This window comes from Hyla sarda, chromosome 4 (genome assembly GCF_029499605.1).
Source record: "Hyla sarda isolate aHylSar1 chromosome 4, aHylSar1.hap1, whole genome shotgun sequence".
Taxonomy (NCBI): domain Eukaryota; kingdom Metazoa; phylum Chordata; class Amphibia; order Anura; family Hylidae; genus Hyla; species Hyla sarda.
The window spans coordinates 45005544-45012591 of NC_079192.1; positions in this window are offsets into that span (position 1 = coordinate 45005544).

The following is a 7048-nucleotide window of genomic DNA, read 5'->3' on the forward strand; positions in this document are numbered from 1 at the left end:
ATGTGTTCTTGAGCATTTTTAAGCACAAAAAAAAACATAGAAAACTTCATTTTATGTTTTTTTTTTTACCAAAATATATTTGAAATCTTTTTTATCTACCATAAGGAATGCAATAGCAAAAATTAGTTTTAATCAATGCCCATTTAACCCCTTAAGGACACATGACGTACTGGAACGTCATGTGTCCACTCCCGATCTATAACGCGGGGCCACGGCGTGGCCCCGCGTCATAGCGGGTCGGGCCCGGCCTCTAACAACGGCCGGGACCCGTGGCTAATAGCGCGCGGCATTGATCGCTGTGCCGCGCGCTATTAACCCTTTAGACGCGGCGTTCAAAGTTGAACGCCGCGTCTAAAGTGAAACCGAAAGCATCCCGGCTAGCTCAGTCGGGCTGTTCGGGATAGCCGCGGCTAATCGCGGCATCCCGAACAGCTGACAGGACAGCGGGAGGGCCCCTACCTGCCTCCTCGCTGTCCGATCGCCGAATGACTGCTCAGTGCCTGAGATCCAGGCATGAGCAGTCATGCGGCAGAATCGTTGATCACTGGTTTCTTATGAGAAACCAGTGATCAACATAGAAGATCAGTGTGTGCAGTGTTATAGGTCCCTATGGGACCTATAACACTGCAAAAAAAAAGTGAAAAAAAAAAGTGAATAAAGATCATTTAACTCCTCCCCTATTAAAAGTTTGAATCACCCCCCTTTTCCAATAAAAAAAAAAACACAGTGTAAATAAAAATAAAAATAAACATATGTGGTATCACCGCGTGCGGAAATGTCCGAATTATAAAAATATATCATTAATTAAACCGCTCGGTCAATGGCGTGCGCGCAAAAAAATTCCAAAGTCCAAAATAGTGCATTTTTGGTCACTTTTTATATCATTTAAAAATGAATAAAAAGTGATCAATAAGTCCTATCAATGCAAAAATGGTACCGTTAAAAACTTCAGATCACGGCGCAAAAAATGAGCCCTCATACCGCCCCATACACGGAAAAATAAAAAAGTTATAGGGGTCAGAAGATGACAATTTTAAACGTATTAATTTTCCTGCATGTAGTTATGATTTTTTCCAGAAGTCCGACAAAATCAAACCTATATAAGTAGGGTATCATTTTAATCGTATGGACCTACAGAATAAATATCAGGTGTCATTTTTACCGAAAAATGTACTACGTAGAAACGGAAGCCCCCAAAAGTTACAAAACAGCGTTTTTTTTTTCAATTTTGTCGCACAATGATTTTTTTTCCCGCTTCACCATAGATTTTTGGGCAAAATGACTGACGTCATTACAAAGTAGAATTGGTGGCGCAAAAAATAAGCCATCATATGGATTTTTAGGTGTAAATTTGAAAGAGTTATGATTTTTTAAAGGCAAGGAGCAAAAAACGAAAATGCAAAAACGGAAAAACCTCCGGTCCTTAAGGGGTTAAAGGGGTACTCCGGTGGAAATTTTTTTTTTTGTTTTTTTTTTTTTATCAACTGGTGCCAGAAAGTTAAACAGATTTGTAAATTACTTCTATTAAAAAATCTTAATTCTACCAGTACTTATTAGCTTCTGAATACTACAGAGGAAATTGTTTTCTTTTTGGAACACAGAGCTCTCTGCTGTCATCTCTGTCCATTTTAAGAACTGTCCAGGGTAGGAAAAAATCGGGACAGTTCCTAAAATGGACAGAGATGTTAGCAGAGAGCACTGTGCTTGTGATGTCAGCAGAGAGCACTGCGTTCCAAAAAGAAAATAATTTCCTCTGTAGTATTCAGCAGCTAATAAGTGCTGGAAGGATTAAGATTTTTTAATAGAAGTAATTTACAAATCTGTTTAACTTTCTGGCACCAGTTGATAAAAAAAAAAAAAAAAAATGTTTTCCACTGGAGTACCCCTTTAAAGATAAAGCAAAGCCAAAGGGTCCCACTATACTGTTTCAGTAGGTATGCATAGCGCTTCAATCACTCATAGACAGACACTAAAAATTAAGTTCTTAAATCAGCTCCATCACGGCATGGTATATAAATAATCTAGAAACAGTACATGAAATGGGAAAAATACCGGGCTGGCTAGTTTCCCGAGGGCAACCTCCAGTCCCTTCAGGATGCGTTTAGATGTCCGATGTGTCATAAATGTGAACGGGCCCGAGCCCTACCTACAGTAGTAGGGAGCCAGTTTGCTGGGTGCTGTACCTACCATTAGAGGGTGCTGTAGAATTGGTCTCCTTCTCCCTCTGGCAGCTGACAGTATAGTTCCTCCTCCAATGCCGATAGGTATTGTGGGATCCAGAGTTGACAAGGTATATACTGTATGGCATTCACAGTTTACATTCACTTAGAAACCAAGCAGGGAAGAAAGCTTATTCTAGTGCAGACATAGGCGACCTTCGGCACCGAAGATGTTTTGGACTACATCTCCCATGATGCTTTGGCAGCATTTTGGCTGTAGAAGAAGCATCATGGGAGATGTAGTCCAAAACCTTGGCAGTGGCGAAGGGTGCCTGTGCCTGTTCTGGCAGTTGCCATCTATGCCAGTGTTTCCCAACCAGGGGGCCTCCAGCTATTGCAAAACTACAACTCTCAGCATGCCCGGACAGCCTTTGGCTGTCCGGGCATGCAGGGAGTTGTAGTTTTGCAACAGCTGTAGGCACCCTGGTTGGGAAACCCTAATCTATGTAATGTCAGATATTTAATGGTGAGACAAGCCCTTATTCCTATGGGGAAAAACTAATGTTTTAAAATCAACTGGTGCCAGAAAGTTACACAGATTTGTAAATTACTTCTATGTAATAATCTTAATCCTTCCAGTACTTAGCAGCTGCTGTATACTACAGAGGAAGTTATATAGTTATTTTCTGTCTGACCACAGTGCTCTCTGCTGCCACCTCTTTCCATGTCAGGAACTGTCCGGAGCGGGAGAGATTTGCTATGGGGATTTGCTCCTGCTCTGGACAGTTCCTGACATGGACAGATGTGTCAGCAGAGAGCACTGTGGTCAGATTGGAAAGAACTACACAACTTCCTCTGTAGTATACAGCAGCTGATAAGTACTGGAAGGATTAAGAATTTTATATATATAATTTACAAATTTATATAACTTCCTGGCTCCAGTTTATTTGTAGAATTCCCCCCCCCCCCCCCCCCCTTCAGAGGACCCCTTTAATTGAGTCCTACAATGCCTGTAGGGTGATCTGGTAGTATATGTGACCAAATGTTGTCTTGTGTCAGACCGGCAGGTGACTGACTTAAAGATTGCTGACGTGGTGTAACAATGACCACAGCGGGAGAGGAAGTAGCTAACTTCCTCGCCTATTTTAGGTTTGATTACAAATTTACCGTATTTTGCAGCCTGTGACGTGACGCTATGGCTGACACAGCCCTGGAGCAGCTTTAGTGTAGATTTCCTTTGCTTCTGCTTTAAAGAATACTTATTCAGTCTATAGGCTTTCTCCCCGCAGTAACTCCTGATGTGTCTTATGTAACACCCCACCCCCTGCTGAAACCGGAGTCATGTTGACAACTGGTTCCTCGTTGAAGCCCTCTTAATATGCATTCTTAAGAATACTGGTTCCTTCCTCTTCCGAAACGTGTTTCTTACCTAAGGATTAGTCAACTCGATGGAAGTATAGTGGTCTTTATGAAGCCCCAGACATTTTGTTTCTGCTTCCTCACTCCTGCTATCTGGGATAGTTTCAATAAAGTGTTAGGGTATACACCAGTGTTTCCCAACCCGCGTGCCTCCAGCTGTTGCAAAACTACAACTCCCAGCATGCCTGGACAGCCAACGGCTGTCCAGGCATGCTGGGAGTTGTAGTTTTGCAACAGCTGAAGGCACCCTGCTTGGGAAACACTGATCTACACAGACTTTATGCTATGAATATGGTACATCTGCAGAAGAGCCAAACTAGTTAATTTTTTGTAAAAAAAAAAAAAAATCGTAATTTTTATTTATCTTTTGCTTGTGTTTTTTGTTCCCCCCCCCCCCCCCCCAAGCCACGGACAAATGTTAGCAGGATATAAAACACAAAACCCACTTATTTTTTTTTCTTTTTGCGTTTTTGTTTTTCTGTATTTTTTTTTTTTTCCTTATTTTTTTTTCACATTTTTTTGGTGTTTAGGCTGTGTTAGTTTTCAAAAGTTGCAGCTATGGCGTTTTTATAATTTTTTTTTATTTTTTCTTCTAAGAATCGTGTTTTTTCTTCTGTAGACAAAAGTGGCAAGAAAAAAACGCAATGTTTATTTTCTTTTTTAAATCAACTGGTGCCTTAAAGCTAAACAGATTTATAAATTACTATTAATAAAAAAAAATATTAATCCTTCCAGTACTTATTAGCTGTTGTATGCTCCAGAGGAAGTTCTTTTGAATGTCTTTTCTGTCTGACCAAAGTGCTCTCTGCTGACTCCTCTGTCCATTTTAGGAACTGTCCAGAGTAGGAGCAAATCCCCATAGCAAACCTATCCTGCTCTGGACAGTTCCTGACAGAGGTGTCAGCAGGGAACACTGTGGTCAGACTGGAAAGAGCTACATAACTTCCTCTGTAGTATACAGCAGCTGACAAGTACTGGAAAGATTAAAAATTTTAAATAGAAATTATTTACAAACCTGTTTAACTTTTTGGCATCAGGTGATTTAAAAAAAAAAAAGTTTTCCAGCGGAGTACCCCTTTTCACTATTATTTTTTTTTTTTAGTGCGTGTGTGTGTGTGGGGGGGGTCTTTTTTTTCTTTCTTTTGCGCAAACCCTCCCTTGACATAATGAATGGATCACACGATCAACCAGGGATGAAAGAAACGTCTAAAACCTACTGTCTATGAAAAGACACCACAAAAGAAGAAAAAAAATAAAATAAAAATGCAAAATGACAAGGTAATCCCCCCCCCCACCCCCACCCTTCGGCACAAAAAAAAAAAGGCAGAAAATTACTTCTCAAAAATCTAAAATGCAATAAAGACCACATTAATCCATTTATTCATATTTTTCCCTTTGGAGGTGGCGCCACCCTTGACCATAGGCTATTTCCGGTATTGCAGACATAAGTATGGTGCTGTTTCCACACTTTCTTTCCCCCCCTTGTTGCTTATACATGGCCATATTTTTTTTATAAATTTTTTTTACATTTTTTATAGTCTTTATCCCATTCTCACGTTTTTTGTGCCAAATCCGAAATGGAAGCATTCCCAGCAGAAGAACGTAGGAAATCTGGAAGTAATCCTGGAATAGGAAAGTATTTTTGTCTTCTCATTTTTGCCGGCTCGACATTTTTATGTACAGAACACAGCTCTCCAGTTGTGACAGAACTATAACCCCCAGCAAGTCCTGACAGCAGCAAAAGTGCTGGAATAATTCTATTGTAGGAAACGGGATTGGTAAAATGTAAGAGAATGCAGCCAGTCAACTCGGAAGGAACGCGTGACATCATTGAAGTGTGTGACATCATCATTGCACACTTGTTTTAGAACTTGTAGACAACGAAGCCTACTATCCATTCCGATTCTATGTCATAGATGGGGGGCTTCCATATGGACCACCCTGCCCCGATGTGATACTTCTATTAAACGGTGAACTCCCCCTATGGGCACAAGAAAGTACTACATCAGTGTTTTCCTAACAGGGTGTCTCCAACTGTTGTAAAACTACAACTCCCAGCATGCCCGGACAGCCGGAGGCTGTGAAAACGCTGTATTACACTCTCTAAGATTACCTTGCGATTAATGCTTTCTCCAACGGTAGAAGATCTTGTATATGTCTTGGAATTGGAAGACTATCTCTTCTCTGTTAACTGAATTTCGATGATTTTTTTGGGTTCTTCAGTAGGAGGGATTAACACTAAAGGGGTACTTGGGTGTGTGGATAAAGGCTTGTAAGCCCAGTGCTGGTGGCCACCTGTTTTACAGAGTTCTTTATATTTTTGTGCTTTTTCCAATAAAACATTTTTTACAATAATTTGTTACTTTGTGGTCCAATCAGCTTTTCAGGTTCATTGGAAATGTGAGATGTTCTATTACAATTTAAATTTTATGGGTCTAGCGCCTATAGTTTCCTCACAAATACCTTCTTTCTGTTGCTCACTTGGTTTGTCAATTTGTACTTTGGAGAGGGCGTGTCCTTACTCTGCATGACTCGCCTGAGTCTGCTGTGTTGTGTGGGTGTCTTCATCCAATCACTGCAGGCTGCTCTGTAACCCTTCCCCTTTTCATGCTGCAGTCTGATAGGACAGGAGTGAGCACAGAGGAGTGCTAGTCCCACCCTCACTTACTGGCCTTATTGTCAATGCCTGTGCTTCAGCTTGGACAAATGTGAGGCTGTAGCTGGACAGGATTATGTTCTCAATGGTATGGGGACCCCCTAGTGGTCTGTTTTTTTATAAGCCATGATTTCTAAAAGGAAATAGAATTTTTCTCATGAAGGATATTAGAAAGTGTAATGTTTTGCCAAGATGTACAACATATAAAAAGTTTTTGAATCTAGCAGTGCCCATTTAAAGGGGTACTCTGCCCCTAGACATCTTATCCCTATAAGATGTCTGATTGTGTGGGTCATGCTGCTGGGAACCCCTGCCATATCTCCTGCAGCACCCCTATCATTTGGTGCACGGAGCGAGCTTCGCTCCGTGCCTGAATACTGGCGATGCAGGGGCAGGAGGATGGTGACATCATGGCCCTGCCCCCTCAATGCAAGTCTATGGGAAGGGACGTGATGGCCACTACGCCCCCTCCCATAGGCTTGCATTAAGGGGGCGGGGCCTTGACATCACGATCCTTCGGCCCCTGTATCGCCAGTCATCAGGCACAGAGCGAAAAAAAAATAAAAATAAAAAAATATATATATACATTGGTATCACTATGTGCAGAATTTTCCAAACTATTAAAATAATGTTATTTTTAATAGTTTGGACAATTCTGTACATAGCGATACAAAAAATAAAGTTTAAATTGTGTTTATTTATTTTGAGCAGATCCCACAAAAAAATGAATTCTAGGCAATCAAAAAGTCCAATCTATGTCAAATTTGTACATATAAATACTATAGATCTTTGAGCAATAAATGAGTCCCCACAC